This window comes from Salmo trutta, chromosome 9, assembly GCF_901001165.1.
Source record: "Salmo trutta chromosome 9, fSalTru1.1, whole genome shotgun sequence".
Taxonomy (NCBI): domain Eukaryota; kingdom Metazoa; phylum Chordata; class Actinopteri; order Salmoniformes; family Salmonidae; genus Salmo; species Salmo trutta.
In genome coordinates this window covers 6,568,432-6,587,949 of record NC_042965.1, presented here as the reverse complement: position 1 = coordinate 6,587,949, position 19,518 = coordinate 6,568,432, and the positions used below count along the sequence as shown (strand labels likewise).

At 42.0% G+C, this 19,518-nt stretch overlaps 1 protein-coding gene across 7 annotated transcripts in view; it reads left to right on the top strand.

Moving 5' to 3' along the window:
- mef2cb (myocyte enhancer factor 2cb) overlaps window positions 1–19,518 on the top strand; it is a 96,945-nt gene that overhangs the window by 5,595 nt on the left and 71,832 nt on the right. For 3 of the 7 annotated variants that reach the window (XM_029762186.1, XM_029762185.1, XM_029762187.1), the window contains exon 1: window positions 4,556–4,955. The exons of 1 other annotated variant lie outside the window; for it this stretch is intronic. The gene's annotated coding sequence lies outside the window, so the exon portion shown is untranslated. Of the gene's footprint in view, window positions 1–4,554; window positions 4,956–19,518 lie in introns of those variants that run through there. 3 more of the 7 variants (XM_029762188.1, XM_029762184.1, XM_029762181.1) reach the window with 3 other exon arrangements.

Genomic DNA, 19,518 nt, shown 5'->3' with positions numbered 1-19,518 from the left:
CAAAAGTTGTGGAAAACCTTCCCATGCAGTTATGATAGTCAGTCGACTATATCAAATGAATTAGACTTCTTATAAGCTTTTAGCATTGAGAAGTACAATTGTGAACATGTTACCACTGTATGTGCTTTACGTCATGGTATTGTAGCTTTTGGCCTACAAAAAATGTAATTATACATGCCTCACCCAGAAAATTGCCTCTAGCTAAATGAACGCTCTTTAGGACTTTATGGGGGAAATAAAATAGAGTACTGCCACAATGAATAGTGAAAAGACTGGATGTCTGTATTGTATGGAGGAATATTTTACAGTGCTCTTGATCCACTGCTGGTGGGGGGGAATAGTGAGGGGGTCGGACAGTAAAAGAAAGATAGTAATGCTGGTGTAGCCCTATATTGGCCTGTCGGTCTGGGGGTTATACAGGTCGGTATAATCACCATTTGTCTCCTGCTAACGTTACACTGCTTTTATGGGTGAATTCAGTGGCTCGGGCCAGAGAGGGTGACTGGAAAACCACTAGGCCGTACTGAACCATTAGTATCACTGAACCATTGGTAGTTCTGAACCATTAGTAGTACTGAACCATTTCTCACTTTCTGTAGAGGGGAAAAACCCAAACCAAAATATATTTAGATATTTTGCTGATACTTGACTTTTCTGACTTTTCAATTCCTACAGTGTATACAGTGAGCGCTACACAACCTTTTCATAATTCACCACATGCAAATGCACTTGGTTGCACGATGTTGTCAGAATCTCACCCTGGAAATGTGGGAAACTATTTTCATTGTGTACAGAAATATATATTAAACACAATTGTCTTGCATAAGGGCATATTGGAATCTGTTAATTAAAAAGTGGCTTTCTTGCCGTTGCTTTTCTAATTATACTGTACAGTGGTATCATTCTACAACTGTAATTACTAATGATATTGCCTTCAGAGTTTCATTATGGGCTTTATTAATAAGGCAGACAAAATTATATGTAATGTAATGCTTTGGATCACTTACACAAATACTGCAGAAGAGGGGAAGAGAAAGATCCTGCAGTGTATATCTTTGTCTCTGAATATTCTCCTGTGCACTGTGCAGTGAGCATTGTACTGGTGTATCCATGAGATCAATAGCCAGTACATATGGTGGAGTGATCTAGAGATCTCTGGCACTTCCACTACTGTTTAAGCACAGTAACAAAGATTGTAGTGTGGTACGCAGAGACACGCACACACACACACACACACACACACACACACACACACACACACACACACACACACACACACACACACACACACACACACACACACACACACACACACACACACACACACACAGGCATAAGCACTCACTCACACACACACACACACACACACAATCTACAGACCTATGGATCCTGTGTGAAGTTGGCCTGTAGGTCACTACAATGCATTTGGCCTCATCATGTAAAATCAAGCCAATGTCAAAATAACACCTGTCTCTCTCCAATTCATTACGGAATAGGAGACAGAGAGAGACTGTTGCACACCAACAATGGGAAGCCTCTTCAAATATGTCACTGCAGCGCTAAGCTGATTCTCTGGAGTGGGACTGAGTGCTTGACAACCTTATCAAATGTGACAGGCAGATTGTGTTTTCACATGAGCATGATCGACAACAGATTACACCTGGCCTGGGCTGTTCCTGTTTGCCCAGGAAATGTGTTGGTGTTTACAGTGCTCTTACGAAAGGCAGACCGGCTCCCTTTTTTCTACCCATTACAAAAACAAACACACATCAGACAGCCGATTATGTGTCACATGCTATAAAGTCACTGCCAGAGAATTCTTTAAAAACTATCTGAGTAAGATCAATATCCGTAACCGCACTTGTGTGTTTGACTCACAACCAGTCATCGTTTTCCTCATCTCCTCTATGCACAATTCATGCCAAACCTCATGAAATTGCATTCGACCAAAAGCCTACAGTGTGTATATACAAAGTGACATATTTCAAATTTCATAATCATTCTGGCAAACAGTACATTATATTCATGTGACTGTCAATTCCCTTAAAGTGCTAAACATGTACAGGTTGGGAATTTCTCATAATGGGGGGGGGGGGGGGGACAAAGGGAGGGAAGCCACACTAAAAGTGTGTCAGGATGGGACAGTGGGATCCAGGGGTGGGCTAAATGTAGTTTTATGGGAAATATAGGTGTATATGCTGTTGTACACAAAATAGTAAACTAGCCAAATCTTCTATGTCGGGCCATGTTAAAAGCAAAGGAATGCTGTGTGACCCTGCTTCAATTAGATGACATGACGAATTACTAGGGGAATTAGATTTACTTAAATATGGTCAGTTGATTAACGGACAACATTCAACATTCCAGTGGGTGGCAAGATAAAAGAGGGTGTAGGGGTTGCTATCAGCGTGCCATAATGATATGTCAGGCTAGTTTAGGAAACTAGCAAGTCAATCTATTTACAAGGCAGGACAAAGACTATGAGGAGAATGGGAGATGAGAAGATGTAACAATGTCCTGGAACTGCTGTTCAAATGAAAACAGGGTGGCACAACAATGTCTTCAGATTTGTAACATTTTGTCAGTAACTGTATACCCACAAGACAAAACAGACTCAGTTAGATGTGCTGGCCCAGTCAGTCTCACGCCTCTCTGCAATACGATCAGTGCTATAATAACTAAATCCCTATATAAAGTGATCCAATATCAATTATAAGATAACGTTACATACACATGATGCAGAGCACGGACTATTTTATTACTATTTTCATACTGTCCAGAGGCCATTGAGTTATACATTGTGCAGCCATAGTGACATCTAATTTGCAACACCTTCGAGTAAGTTCAGTCATTGGTGTGTGTTGAGTCAGCAAGTCTCTTTACCGTAGACTCCTCCCTCTAGATCCTTGCCATTTCAGGTCACCTTTCCCAATAATTTTATACTTTCAATATAGTCATTGCATCTCACACACACTCTTCTATAAGTGACTGGTTTACCCAGCATTCTCCCAGTCTGATTACCATCCTCTGATCTCTCCAAGTGCCAACCAACCGAAGACAACCTCAAACACTGATGAATTCTGATGAATCACTGACAGACTACAAACAACACACACACACCACAAAGGGCATAGAGTTTGACGACTGAAAACGAAGGAATAGTGAATGTGGTGGGTACAATCTCCCATAAATTGTACAGTCTGTCAATCCATAGCAACCCCCAACACACGACACAATAAAAATACACGGCACCACCCTGTGAGCAAGGCTCCACAAATGATCATCACAACACTCAGATTCAACTATCCTATACAAAGTGATATGATATGTTAAAGTTACTATGTGACCTGTGTGTGTGGGGGGGGGGGGGGGGGTCACACTGTTTCAGCATGCTGAGCTTCACGGCCTGCCATTGATAACTGTCATGTTTTGTGATGGGCCTACTATGTCTAACACATTCTAGCCTATCAATTATTCTGAGGTTTAGCCAGAGGAAATGCGATTAAAGATGAAAGGGTCACGTGATGTGAAGGTGGTATCCCGAGTTATCGGACACCACAGGCTTCAGTTGCAGGCAGTAATGTCCGCCCGTCAAGCAGATTAGCAAGCTTGATTTATTTATGTCTGATTTCATGTTTCTCCTTTTTCTCTGACTTGCCTTGTATTGTACTGAGGTGAAAGGCCTGTACAGGGGTTAAAATAATGCTAAGCTTGTCTATGGCCAGGTAGACTTTTGACACAAAGGGGAAATTAAGATTCTTATTTTTCCAAATACTATTCAAGAAACTTGAGGCTGAGATGCATATCATTTGAATATAATAGAGTCCTGGTATTACCAGGCCTATCAGGGATCATCTCACAAATAGGTTTGGCTCCTCTGTCTAATCTGAAGAGGCATGCTTGCTGTTTTTATTGTTATCTTCACACTAATAAAGTGGATGTTTTCAAATAATTTGGTTGGGGGATAGCACTTGCTAATTTCCTCATGCTTACTGTCTGTGTCAGGTCTTATCTTGGGAGATAACTGGGGCCTGGAGAATGATTGGCAGATGCAGGACAGCTCTTGTAGATCCAGAACATTGCATTTTCTCACAGAAACATTTACTTATGCAAAGATCTTGAATGTTTTTAGAAAATATCCTTTGACAAATTGAAACAATATATTATTATTATTACTATTAGTAGTAGTAGTAGTGGTATTGTGGTTGTTTCATCTAAGCCTATAGGCTATGCTGCATCCGATAAAAAAAACGGCTTAAAGTCAACTATATTTAACGCTTAATTAATGTCAGTGCGTAAAGTTAATAGAATATATTACAAGGACAACAACAACAGTTTGGTCACTTGAATTTCAAGTAGTTGAAAACGCACCCTCCATGGTTATTTAGATAGTCGCATAATCATACACTGACAGTCCTTTCACAGTGCTTAATTGTCTGTCCTCTTGATCAGGTTTGAGATAGTAATGCATTATTGCTATGCCTCTTTCATTAAAGTAGTTGGGAAATGTGAGCCCGCCCCCTTTCAGGAGTAAAACCGATTATTTCTCCTCGCGCTAAGAGAGGGTGAGGGAGAGACTCGACCAGGATTGTGGGAGCGATCAGAAACAGCCCTCACAACACCATCAGCTACAGACGTCCACGGCTTTAACCGTCCCATTCCTTTCGCCGACACATCACTGGAGACCAAGCAACCATTCTCACTGTCCTCAAATACACTTTCAGACGAGAGACCGACTAGTTTTTTGTTGTTGTCATTTTAGACACACATAGGCGACTTTTCGGCACGGTTGTTTTTCATGTTGCGTTCCTGCCCGTGCTGGATTTAAGTGCGTCTTTGCGAAGTCCATCCCTGGCACGCAACGGCTTCCTCTACGCTGTCATTCGGCCGGACGACACAGCCGGAGACTGCCTGTGGTATCTCGCACTTACCGGACAGATTTCATGCATAATAAAGTGAGTAACGTGCTCCTACATCTATAATTATTTTTGTCATATCCAGAGGACTCGTTGTATCTCGAGCAGCAAGGGCTCTTTATTTATAATCGTATGTGTCAGTTTGACATCACCGGTAAACTTGAGCGCGATTTTGAAGCGCGTTGCCCTCCCAACAAACTATACAATGTAACCGTGACCATTGTATCTCCAGACCTGTAGGCTACACGCAACAAAGTAGCGTTTTACGGAGTCTATTTACGAGAGTCAAGGTTTGTCTTGTGGTTTTGTTTGTGTGCTTTGACCTTGAAGTGTTTATTTCCCACAATATCGAAACACCGTATCAACAGGCGCACAATGGGCTACTAGGGCGACTCATATTCTCGGTATATGACTTATATCATGTAGTATTTAAAACGATTACTCTGAAATATTCGTATAGTCCTATTAGTTTCAATATATGTACCGGTAGTCGCGTGTGAATCTACTGAAGCCTATGCATTTATAACGGGTCACAACCCAGAATAACATTCACAATTTCTGCGGGTCCCACAAATTAGGAAAGTATGGACTGTTAATAATTAAATAATTGTAGGCTTATATGAGCGGCTCATTTTCTAGATTGAATTCAACTTGTCAAAAGTTAGGCTTGTATTAGATAAACACATTTTACATTTCGACAAAGTTTTCCAAAGAATTCTGAATCAATCTAACTCAACATTACATGTTTTTCTGGCGTATTATCATTAGGGTTAGTTATTATACCTTACTGTTTTTTTAAACAGTGTACAATACGTCACATTCACACCTGTTAACTTACATTACTGCCAGGCCAAACGATTCAGCTTCCCTACTGTATTTATATGTGTAGTTTTACAGTCTAATAAAATATCCAGTCATACAATGTCCATGTGGAATTATACTCAGTCTCTGGAAATTAATTATTGGTGCAAAGTAAGGCTCTCAAGCAATGTAGCTAAATTGTGGAGGAAAGATAGCTTAGTGATGACTATTCTGACAAACTGAAGCTTGTCTGTCTTCTTGGGGGTTAAGGAAGACGTATAGTACGTGGCCGTTTCTACCCATCAGAAATATAAGTACTTATTCAGCTATGTGTATAGTGTAGATGGTGCTTGTAAATCAGGGCTCTATATTAATTGAAGAAATATGTTTAAAATATATATTATACACAACATATCGATATTGATAGCTTTTGGTACAGTAGACATGTTCTGTTAACTTTTTTTCAGACCGTTTTCTTGAAATGTGTCCATCTCTTTACCAGGCTAAATTGAGCTTACCATAAAGGGTGGGACAGGGAACACAACCTCAGATAACCTGTGGCATATGCCATTGCTTTTAAGAAGTGTAAAATACATTTGCATTCATATTTTGCCATAGAACCCCTTGTAGATATTTGCACATAGAGTAAGGCATGTTTCACATATTAGATTGTGGCTCTGTACTTTTCATTTCTGTTACCATAGGGAAACAGTGTGTATAGGCTATAGCTAAGACTGAGTGTGTCAAATGCAGATCGAATGCACAATATAATTGTATTCACTCGTATATTTAAGATGAATATAATACAACTTTTTTATATGCTACTGTAAATTAGTATTATGATTTGAGATGCAAATGAACTATTTACTCAATGTCATGATTTCTGCAAATGATTCAACTTTATTTAACAACTTTTTTGGTGAAAAGTAATTGAGTAAAGGACGAAGATTGTGAAGTCATCCTGGAAAATTACAGCCACATCCAGAGGCATTTAGCGTTGCTACCACCTCTGGGTTGTTTTGTGACTACTGTAAATACAAGCACAGCTCAGTGCAAGGCTAATGTCTATGATTTTATTAGTTACATTAGCTTAGTTAGATTTCAGTAAAGTGTGATTTGTTTGGCTGATTTGAGGCTCCGTTGTATTTTGGATTACTCAATGTTCTTGACTTTCTGTTGTGAAATAATAGAGGTGAAATTGTCTTTGGCAAGGAGTAATGGACGTACGCTCACGCCTATACTCTACTCCTTCCCACCCCCACCATCAATGAAGTTGTTCTGTGTGTCGCTCGCCTGTTGCTCTCTTGGGATTGAGCGTTAGGTTAATCTGCTCAGAGGGCAGGTGAGCGCTCGCATGTGGACACACGATTACACACAGAGGACTCTCTCAGCCAAGCTCTGTAATCTCAGAGACACACACATACTCTCTCTCTCTCTCTCTCTCTCTCTTTCTCGCTCTCTCCCCGGCGTTGCTTTGTTTTTCTTACTCTTCTCAGACCTGTCCTTCCTAACAAATCATTGGGGATTTTGGCTGCCGATTCACAAAACCAACAGTGACAACACGCTCTTACCCTTCTCAATAAGAGGTATTAGGGGGTCACGTGTCACTCTGATTGGCCAGCGCATTGAGCCAATTGTCGGGGCACGTTGCCGTACACCAGGGCCTCATTAAAGCTTTATCCAAGTGAAGGGACACCTTTTGAGCCAGGATCAATGCTTTTGCAATAATCCCAAAAAGTAGCTTCAGCCTCCTATGAGTGGCCAGTGTAGTTAGAATTTTGCTTTGTAGTAGTAATTTATCAATAAAGAGAAGATTTACCGGTTGATATTCAACAGCATGACCTGAGAGAGTTCAGCTCTCTGTTGGCATTCAGTGAAATAAGGGAATCTGTCAAAGAGTGCTTAATTTAAGGAGTACACTAGCATGCTCCATAAACTCTAAAAGGACTGCTAAATTTGGTCGCTTAGGTTTGAAGGGAATGGTCTCGACATTGGTAAGGCATGGTTCAAAATAGGCTACCATGCTAACGAAGGAAAAAGTTAATCTATGAAAACGTTTTTATAAATAGAAACATCACATGCGTTTACATTTAAAAAAAAAGTTTAATAGCCCGTATTGCCGTACTTTAAAGTTGTATTTCTTTTTGTTGCAATAGTTGCAAATGTTTTGGAAGGGGTTTGCCGAGTTTGCTCAGTTAAACATCAGTAAAACACTTTCATTTGCAGATTGCCGGTTTGCAAGATCTGGTGGTAGATACTGAAGTAATCTTTAAACCCTTAGGCTTAAAGAAGTGAGTGATATATGAAGCAATTCTATTTCAGATGTGGAGGGCACATTAAAGTTTACATCATATTCTCACAAATGACTTTGTATTTGTGGGTTCTTTTTCCACTCTAAATGTAACGCTCATACACCTAGGAACTCAATCGTACAGTACACAGGACTCGCCGGGTAACTCGCCGGGGTTCAGTATGAGCCCGTGTTTATTTTACGGCAGGTGTTCCCTCTATAGCTAGGTATGGAAGGAATATTGTTCTCTTTTCCCTTTTTGCACCGTTTTTATAGCTCATGAAAAGTATCCGAGCCGACCTCAGCATCTGTTTATTTAGTAATTTAGTGCAGAACTCACTTTTATTTTCCTAACTGCTGTACGTGTTAGACATATTTTCCCCAGCGTTTGTGTTTTTTTACAAGCATTGTCTCAGTATCTTTATTAAGATGCAATTACTAATAAAGTTAAGAAATAAGCACAAGAAAATAATGTAGTCCTTGAATGGTTTATGATGTATTTGAATGCAGATATGAGTGTGTCCTGGTTCACATAACAATGCAGTCCTCTGTCTCTATCTAGTAATTAGCCATGACGTTCAGCAACTTTTCCTCAGCACTGTAAGTGGAAGAGGGTGTGTGGGGTTTGTTCACTAGGGTGTTAAAGATCACAGAGGAATAGCTCATGCTTTGATGTTTAATTGTATTGTAAAACACATTTTAGAATATTTCAGCATAAAGTACAATTCTAGCTGTGCTGTGCTTTGTGTTTGGTGTTCCTTTTGTGTGCAAGTCTTTGTGTATGTGTGTGTGTGTGTGTTTGTTTGTCTACGTTTTTTGTGTCTGTTGGTACACATTTAAATAAAAATGTATGTATTTCTGTTTTCTTTCATTTTCACATGGAGGAATTGATGTCTGGAAAGATGGAATGGTATAGAAGAAAGTGTCATTGTGAGGGATGGAAAGATAAACTGAGGAAAAACAAACAGTTGTGAAGAGAAAGTAAGGAGACAGAATTTAAAAGGTAAAGAGATTGACACGGTTGAAGAGCGTGTAGGAGAGAGAAAGAATAAGTGTTTCTGTCCGTTGGGCAGAAATATGTCAGTAGATTCATCTCATAACGTGTGAGAGAGATGTTGTGTTGGGATCCAAACGGTCAACTAGACTAGATTAACAGGACTTCCGGCCTGCTTCTTCCTGTTTCCTGTCAGGCCTGGTCATCATGGCAGCTGCTTGCTGGGTGGTCTGGGCAGGACAGGACCAGGATGGACAGACCTTAGCGCTACTGACCACGTACACTAATCATGTCACCAGCTCTAGCTTTTAACTGCATACAGGCCAGGCTAAGATACACCTTAAACACCCACATATGGAGCTCACCATATAGACCTCCACCCTTGAATATTTGGATTGAGAGAGGAGGAAAGAAGACAACAGAGAAAGTAGGACTGGATGTGATAAGAGGGAGAGAAACATTTAGAGAAGGATAGGGAATTTATTTTAAACAGTACGCGATGCATCCAGTAAGTTTGACAATTATATTATGAGCCTGGGTGGTATTCGTTTAGAGTAGATATGAATGGCTTTTACTGTATTCATATATGTAAATGTGTCAGTAAAATGTAGTCTTCAGGAATTAGAAAAGCCAGACATAAGGCATTAAAGACTTCACGTTTTATTTCAATTTTATATGTTTACTTTCAATAAAAGATTCCCTGTGGTACATATTCTTTTAATAGCTGACTTATTGCAGACGAAATCCAGACACCTCATACTGTACGTGGGTAGCTAGTCTCCCCAAAAAACAAATATAGCCTGCCTGTATCTGGAAGGGTCTATTTTACCTGCCCTAGACGTGGTGTGAAATAAAACTGGAATTAACTCCAAAACCTTTTTTTGGGGTGGGTCAGAGGGGTGAGTTGTTTGCTCTTGGTGCACATAAACTCTGAGATGGAAGGCATGTTCCATGATAAAACACAGTGGCTGACCTGTGTCTCTGCCATGGTGTGGTGTAGCGTAGCGAGGGACGACTTCTCCCTCACTGTTCAGACGCAAGTCCCACCTCCCCCTTTGGTGTGGCATGCTGTTGGAATTCACCCAATGACAAGAAAAAAAGAGGAGGGGTTAAAAAAAGTGCACATATATTTTCCAGTGGCTGTAGTTTATCTTTGTCACCCCTGCAATATAGCCGAGTCACTCTGAAACATGGTCTGGTAAGACACACAGAGGTTCCTCTGTGCCCTGCCTCACATACTCTAACATCCATCTGAAAGCCCACCGCTGCCACCAATGCTGCCTGCCTGCCGCCACTGCTTTCTGCCTGCCGCAATGCTTCACAGCTCACTAATGGGTATTTTTTTGAAGATTCAGTGTTCACAATGGAGCCAGAGGCGTAGGTCCTTATATGCACCTTGTGCAGTTACAAAAAAAATAGATGTTGTTATAATAGTTGATTTGTAATCGTTGACTGATATATAAATGTTAATAATATTGGATCCAAGCTGATTATCAAGTGTGCATTTTTTTAATGCTCCAGGTTATTTTATGTCCCCAAGCCACAGCTCCGTAACCACTACATCTCTAAGCAGGAAGTACTCAGTTGGAGTCCTCTGTTCTGCAGAGCACACAGCTTTACCCAGGCAGTGTCCTGCCAAAGTCCACAACACTGTTGCTTTCCACTGTCATCTGTGCCATTCCCAGACCAGGGCCCGGCCTTGAAAGAATGTTTCGTACAGGGCTGTCTCGAACACTCAGTGCCGGGGTGAAAAAAGGAACAGAGAGGGAGAGACGCAGAGAGACTGAGAGGGGGAGAGAATAAAAGAGAGAGACAGACACGTTCCTAAAGCTGACTTCATCTGGGTGTTATATAGCTGTGAAGGCAGTCTATTTGTATTGCTCAATGTTAGACAACACTGTCCGTCTTGAAGAATGTACCCTTTCTACTGCCATGTTCTAAACAATTGGCAATGTGTTTCCATTTTTAAAAGGAGTTTAACGCTTTGATTGTCTGATGTCGTTTAGGATGTTTCCAGGTTTTTTTGGTAGATTTTTGTTGCATTCGAAAAAATTTAAAAACTTCACAACATATTAATAATAACAGGTAAATATAACTTATTGAGCTGTGCCACGCAGAAAGGTACATCTTCAGAAACTAATTTGGTTCAGAGTGAAATGAGAATTTCAGCAAGTCAATATTCCAGAATGCTATAAGGTACATTAATAATGTTTTTCATTTTCTTTATTAAATGAAACACGTTTTATTTTATTATTTTCTATACTACGGTAATAATTCTTGAATTCAACAATATGTTTAGAAGCTTTAGTTTACATTTAATAAAGCTACTTTATCAGCTAAATTTCAGGTAGTTTTCATAGTGCCAAATAGGAATTTGTGCCACTGAAATATGCATTTAGGATAAGTGTGCTCCATCATATGAAATTGTGTATCTTTCCTGTGCAAGTCTACAGAGTAACATGTGTAGGTGTCACCGCCTGGAATGGAGGGGTAGGAACGGACAGGGAAAATGACTTATATAAATACAGTATCTCTCTCTCTCTCTCTCTCTCTCTCTCTCTCTCTCTCTCCCTCTCCCTCTGTGTCTCTCTCTATATCTATTCACTTTTTAAGGCTTTTCTGTCCAGCTCGCTGTTTGCTTTGATATATCGACTTTTCCTACAGTGGCTCTTCCAAAGTGCAGCTCGTGATGTCATTCGTTTTATTCACACTTTGTAGATGCAATGTCTGGAGAAAGTGAGAAAGTGACGGCGAAAGAAAGGAGACAAGGAAAGAAGGAGAGACCAGAAAAGATGGATGGAAAGAGAGAGTTGCGGGAAAGGAGATTTGCAGTGCGGCGTTTCATGTATAATGAATGAGGGGCACTTTGTTTGAAACTTCAGCCTGGCGCTTCACTTCAAGCTTTGCTGGGCAGAGTGGGGCCTTGTGCTCAACACCAACCTCCCTCTGGGCTCTGCTGATGGATGCTTTCACCTGGCTGCCACTGTGGACCAGCCCAGTGGAAAAGCAAATAACTCGTGTGTGTGTGTGTGTGTGTATCAAATTTTATTTGTGACACGCTTCGTAAGCAACAGGTGTAGACTAACAAGGAAATACTTACTTACGGGTCCTTTTCCAACAATGCAGAGTTAAAGATAAAGATTCAAAATAACATGGCTATATACAGGGAGTCAATGTGCAGGTGTACGAGGTCATTGAAGTAGCTATGTGTATATATAGGTAGGGGTAAAATGACTAGGCAACAGGATAGATAACGGTGCCTTTGTGTATCTGTGTGTCAGCTCAGACAATAAAACAGGGGATGAGGAAAGAGGGTTGAAGAGGGAGGGCAGGAGGTGAAGAGCAATGAGTGTTTGTATAGGAACAGAGCTGCAGTGACACCCAGGCTCCACTAAGGAGAATACTGGCACCCAGCTCACACTTCCTAAGTAGTGCTCCCTACAGCAATAGCCCTGCCTTGTTATTGACTTTTGTCTGGGGAGTGTATCGCTTTGTTTAATGGTCTAACAGTTTGGGTCGGGTTCTCTTGATTTTGGCATCGTTGTACCTATCTATCTTTCTATACAGCATGTTTATGTTTTTTGTGTGTGTGAGTGAGCGGTATTGTTTGGGATAAAAATGGCCCCGGTCTTTTTTTTGGCACTGTGCTGGGCTCATGGTTTATAAATAGTTGAGGAAGTGTGGGGGGATACCTACCGTGCTGGTCGCCCTCCTCCACAGGCCCTCTGAGGGCTTCTACGTCACATCCCTCCCCATTACAGTGCTCTTTCGCTGGGCTACTCCAGTTCAGCCCCCTGGGGGACTACCAAACAGGATAGGACTCACATAGAGGGTGTGAGAAAAGTCAAGCCAATGAGAAATTCCTCTACAGTAGAAGACGTTGCTGTTGTCGTCTTAGAGTGTAGATTTGAGTGTGGTCGAATAAGGTGACATTTTGGAAAATGAGGCTAGTGAATTGGTGATAATTGCATGTCTCTCTGATTGTTGAGACTATCAGCAGTGATGACAGTATTGGGCTGTGAGGGTGGTGTTGTGAGAGGAGTGTAAAATGGGTTGCGCTGGAGCAGTCTTTTCTGACACCCACTGCGTCTGTGTGTGTAAACTGGAGGCGCGATGTCCTGACTGTTCTTTGCCGTCTATATGCAGACCTGTCATGTTAATTTCATTTCACAGACACTCTTTGCCTCCCTTTAGAAATAGTTGTTTTCACACTGCACTCAGTCATTGGGGGATCAGGTCTCAAATGTAGTGGGGCGTTTTTAAATGATTTTACATTTATTGAAATTCCTCCCATATATAGGACACGCATGGAATCAATCTTTGAATTGATTTGATTAATATTTATCACGCTTCTGTTAACTGCTGGTGAGGTTCAGTTTGGTTATGCAGCAGTCGAGGTGGAAGTAAGAGCAGGGCTGCATGTACCCTCGCATAATTTGAATTAATGATGTTGAGTGATCTGAGCTGAGTGGATAAATACTAGTTCTGTTGGTTTTTCCTGCTGCCTCTCAGTTATCCCTGGAGGTCCGAGGTCCTACCCTCACGCACCCATCTTAACCTCCCTAGGATCCAGAGAAAGAGGCCTTGAACCCCTCCCTTGGCTGCAGAGAGAGGGGCCTGGGCTTCACCCTGTCCCGGCTGCAAAAGGCATCCACAGGACGTATTTTATAGAGGAGCGAATTGGCTTCCTCTGAGTAATTAACTCAGTTCTGAGGGAGGGTAGAGAGCTAGATAGACAACACACACACAATGCGAGTAATTCCATTACACATTCCATCCCTGCCTTTGGCATCTTACCTCCGGTTATTGTTCTCTTTCTAAATGAGCAGCACTGTGCACTGTGGTCCTCTTAATGGTGGGCCCATTATTATATTAACTAGGGCATCCTTGTGAAGAGCTAGAGGGAGGGATGGAGAGAGAGGGCGCGAAGGAGAGAGAGAAAGGAGGGAGAGAGAGAGAGAGAAAGAGAGAGAGATAGAAGGGAGAGAGAGAGTGCCAGGGCTGGCAAGCCTCACTAGTTATAATAAAGTAATAGACCAGTGTTTTCTTTTCTGAAGGGAATAGTACTGACTGTTATTAATGTGCTTTTGACAGCTTAATATGATAATGGGGCAATGATTATTCTCAGAGAACAGACCGTTTTTTTTTAATGTTCTTCAAAATGATGCCATGCAGCCTGTCGATGACCCACTTCTCAGATGGTCGAAAACAAGGAAGAGCAAAACTCCACAGGGAGATAGGAAGAGAGAGAAAGAGGGAGAGGCGGGAAGAGAGAAAGAGTAAGAAGGAAAAGCTCTTGATAATTTTTGCCGGAAGTAAATTCATAATCCTTTTCTGACTCCCCTCCTCCCCTTCCTCCATATTTTTCCTTCTCCTCCTCCTCCTCCTCTACCGTTGAGCTGCCTACCTTCCTGGGCTCCTCTTCCCTCTAGTCTAATCGGAAGAGAAACGCTGGGAACGATAACAGGGATTAGCTTCCGATGCTCGCTAGCTCCCCTCGGTTAAGTACACATGTAATGAGTTGTTTATTTGGGATAATGCGCAGCAGAAGCGGCAGGGGCCCAGAGTTGCCTTTCCCCCCTACAAACACACACACACACAGCCCTGGGACAGGTCGCTTACTGGACTGGGTGGGTCAGGGGGAGAAGAGGGGGAGGAGGGTCCTTCATCATTCTCAGCCCATTCTTGAGGTCATGTGGCCTGGAAATTTTTCTCAGGCTGGAGAAAAAAAACCTCAAAACTATGAGAAAATTAAGGGAGGGAACGGAGATAGAGAAGGAGAGGGAGAGAGTGAGAGAGAGAGATATGTGCCCACCAGTGTGAGTGTGTGAAGTGGAAAAAGCCGTTGGTTAGCGAAAGGGACGTGCTCTGCTATCATTATCCGAGGGTGGGGGGGGGCGAGGTTATGTGAACGGTGCAGCTGTGCTCCGAGCTGAGGGATTTGAGGGGGGAACTCCAGCTAAGCATCCAGGTTCTTCACTGTACTGTACAGTCGGACCAGAGCTGAGCCTTGTGAACCAAATCCCCCCTACTCAGCTAGCTATTCACTTCCCAAATAAGAAACAAATAAATGTTGATGGCAAGGATAAGACTGCAGAGGTGAAAAAACACAGACATGATTTATATATGCCTCTCTAGGCACTCTTTTTATCTCTGGTCTCAAGAAACAGTTTTCATTCAGTGCAGATGGAAATTAGGATCAGAACAACAGTCAAAATACATGAATGAACGTTTCTGAAAGCACTATTAAATGTTTCCTTTTTAGTTTGATACGATTTGAATCTACAGATCGTCAGCGGAACGTCAGAGAAAGACCAAACTTCTCTGTCACCAATTCTGATCACATGCTACAGAAACAGGGCTAGCGCGGCGACAGTGAGACAAGAGAGGGAGAGGGGGAGAGAACAGAGCAAAGCCTCACTGTGCTGTGCTAATGCATTCAGCCTGCCACGGTATCCAACAACAAGGCAAAATATCACACATCTTCACATCACACGCTACTCCTACAACAACGACACACACAGAAAGAAACCTAGCTCAAGAACCGAGGAGATGAAAGCAAGGTGGATATAATGTGAAAGAAGTTGTATGGAAGTTTCTGGTGGGGAAATTAAAAGAGAAAGAAAATCGCTTGTATGTTGAGAGCAAGAGTTAACTAAAAATTCCCTTGCTACATGGCACAGCATATACAGTATCACTTGGTGAGGCGAAAAGGAGGGGGGGTACCTTGACAGATTTTCTCATGGCGCGCTGTGGGCTAAAAATAGGGCTTGGCCAAAGCGGCAGTAGGGTTTTTGGCAAGAGGGGCCATCTTTGTGTGATACAGTGGCCTTTGCTATAGTCACGTACAGAGAGGAGACGAGTGTCTCTGCCAAGACGTGTAGCCATGCGGCAGTAATTTAATATTTGTTTGTCTCTTTTCATTTTCTCTCTCTTTCTCTCTCTCTCTCTTCCTCCTCCTCCTCTCTAGCAGGGGTTAAGTAGCAGTAAGCTTTATCAGATCACCCGGGCTGAGGTCTCTTTCAAACCTCTTTTTGCCTTTTTGATTTTGTGCAGCTGTGCGGGCTCTTTAATCATACGCTATCATTTTTCACTTGCTTTCCTCTCGTCCCTTCTTCTTCTTGTCCTCCCTCCTCCCCTAACATATGTTAATTCGCTGCTTTCTGTGACAAATTACGAGCTCTGTCTTTGATGAGGTCGGGTTGTGATGGTGCGGGGAGTGGAGTACGGTGGAGCTGCCAGCCCCTCGCTGGTCCCCCTAACCACTCCAAACAGGAGCGCGGCACCCAGCCGCCGTCTAATGAGAGGCTTGGCCTGGCTCTGGCATGGGTCTGGGCTTGGAGAGGCCGCCTCCCAGCCTCATTCAGCTCCACTAACAAAGTATGATCTGTAGGTACGCCGCCTGCCCGCCCGCCCTCCGCACTCAACACAAACTTTACCCTCCCTCCATCACAGACACACACCACTGTTGCTTAGAGGGCTGTAGGAGCAGGCTGCAGCTCAGCTACTGGGCATGGATTAAGCTTTTCTTTCAAACTCTATTGATATACCATTGATATACTTAATCAATAACGCTCGAGGGGGTGTGGTGTTTGGTCAATATACCAAGGCTAAGGGCTGTTCTAATGCACAACGTAACGCGGAGTGCCTGAATACAGCCCTTAGGCATGGTATATTGGCTATATACCATAAACCCTCAAGGTGCCTTATCGCTATTATAAACTGGCTACCAAGGTAATTAGAACAGTAAAAATAAATGTTTTGTCATACCCATGGTATACGGTCTGATATACCACGGCTTTCAGCCAATCACCATTCAGGGCTCGATCCACCCTGTTTATGATGTAATTGATATGATTGTGGGGAGAGTTAAATATACTTAAACACATACTCATTCAATTAGATCAGCTAAAAGTGTCCATTTCGTATATGTTTCTCTGTATGTTTTACTCTATATTCTGGCCAACTCTGAACTGAATCAATATGTTGTAGTACAACCTAAATTACTGATGTGGGGACATTCAAACTCTGTGTGTGTGTGTGTGTGTGTTACAGAGATACTACCCGGAAACATTACACCAGTCTTGTTTAAACAGACACTAACTGGAACATTCGCAGTTTAATGATGTGCAACGTCAACAGGGCAACAATGCTGGCCAATAATCAACCCAATCAGCTTGCGGTAGGCAGAAAAAATAAGAGGAACTGTGACATCATGCTAGCAGACTGGATCACATATTTTCTGATAAGCCAGGGAGGGAACAAGGGATCAGAGTCGTGGGGTATCAGAACCAGTATTTTTTCAGAGCTCTCTCTCTCTCTGCTCGATTCTCTACCCTCTTCCTCTCTCTCTGCTCGACTCTCTACCCTCTTCCTCTCTCTGCTCGACTCTCTCTCTCTCTCTCTCTGCTCGACTCTCTTCCCTCTTCCTCTCTCTCTGCTCGACTCTCTCTCTGTCTCCACTCTGCGATCTAGGTTACTCGGTTTCCTTATGGAGCACAGGGACTTAAAAAAAAAAACTGAAGGTTGAATTTATGAAGGACATCCTTGTTGAAGTGTGCAACCTTCTACTTCTTTGCAAATTACCTCCACGCTGTGCACAGTCTCGGTACAAGGCTGTGGCTCTCGCTTTAGATCAGCCAGACTGTTAGAGAGAGATACACAATACCATTGTAATGTTACACAAATAGGAATGCAAAGCATTGTTGTTCATCATTGCTGGACTTTGAGCAAAGTGTGTTAAAATAATACCACATTACTCTTGCAAAGGAATGGTTGACGTATTTATACCGAATTCAGGCTAATGCAATACAAGACAAGCAACAGGTAATCATCAAGCCTCGATCCGAAGTCACAGAGAGGAAGCTTTTTGGCTCAAGGCTCTGTACATTTAGGAGGCTGGTAAAAATATCCTGGACCATTTACAGTAGCAGTCTAGCCTGCCTATTCTGGTAGATATACTCAGCATTTAGCTTCTAGTGGCCTAAATGTTACCATGGGAGCCTGATGTGAAGGGTTGCCATGCCAGTTTTTTTTAAGGCTGACTTGACCTAGTATACCCGAAACCCCTACCCAATTGCACACACACACATTCACACGTGCACACACACACACACACACTCCAGAGTCAGAGTCTCCGATCCAATCCGTGCCTACGTCGTTGCCTCCAAACACCCCATCCCCTTTCATAGCACAACCAACATACAGTACCAGTCAAAAGTTTGGACATATCTACTCATTCAAGGGTTTTTCTTTATTTTTACTATTTTCTACATTGTAGAATAATAGTGAAGACATCAAGCCTATGAAATAACACATATGGGATAGTGTAGTAACCAAAAAAGTGTTAAACAAATCAAAATATATTTTTTATTCTTCAAAGTAGCCACCCTTTGCCTTGATGACAGCTTTGCGCACTCTTGGCATTCTCTCAACCAGCTTCATGAGGTAGTCCCCCTGGAATGCATTTCAATTAACAGGTGTGCCTTGTTAACAGTTAATTTGTGGAATTTCTTTCCTTCTTAATGGGTTTGAGCCAATCAGTTGTGTTGTGACATGGTAGGATTGGTATACAGAAGATAGCCCTATATATTATGGCAAGAACAGCTCAGGACATGAAGGTCAGTCAATACGGAACATTTCAAGAACTTTGAAAGTTTCTTCAAGTGCAGTCGCAAAAACCATCAAGCACTATGATGAAACTGGCTCTCATGAGGACCGCCACAGGAAAGGAAGACCCAGAGTTACCTTTGCTGTAGAGGATAAGTTAACACTTTTTTTGTCGCTACGTGATTCCTTGTGTTATTTCATAGTTTTGATGTCTTCACTATTATTCTACAATGTAGAAAATAGTAAAAATAAAGAAAAACCCTTGAATGAGTTGGTGTGTCTAAACTTTTGACTGGTACTGTATGTGTGAACACTAGAGCAGAGAAGAGGTTATAGAGAGGTCACACTTCAGTAGCACCTATGACTTGTTTTAGTGTTTCCTCATAGACGCTGCTAGTAGGTCTATTGTCTATTAACACTTGCATATAGAACTTAGTATAGACACCAAGTCAGCTCATGATGCAACTTTTGTGTGCTGATGGATCCCAATATATATATATATATAAAATATATCCCTCAACTTCCCCATATTTTTCTCTGTGTCTGTCTTTCTGGATTGGCCATGGCGAACAGAGGGGGAAGAAAAAGGAAGCAACTTTGGCAAGTCAGTCCCATAATGGAGTATGCAAAATAGATTACTGTACACGATAACACAATACCGCATACAAGACAGAAAGTGCTAAAAGAAGGTGGTGAAAAGTGAATAGAAAATAAGCTGGCACCCGAGCAGGAGTGTTAGCCATGTTAGCTTTAGCTTGTGTCTCTAATTGGGGCCAGGAGGGAGCATTTAATAATTGCTGTCAGAAGATCACATTTTATTCTCTTCTTCACAGCCACTGCTGTAGGGTAGAGTGAAACAAATTGTCATCAGAGATTTCTAAACGAACAAAGCTTTGAATTAGGCTAAT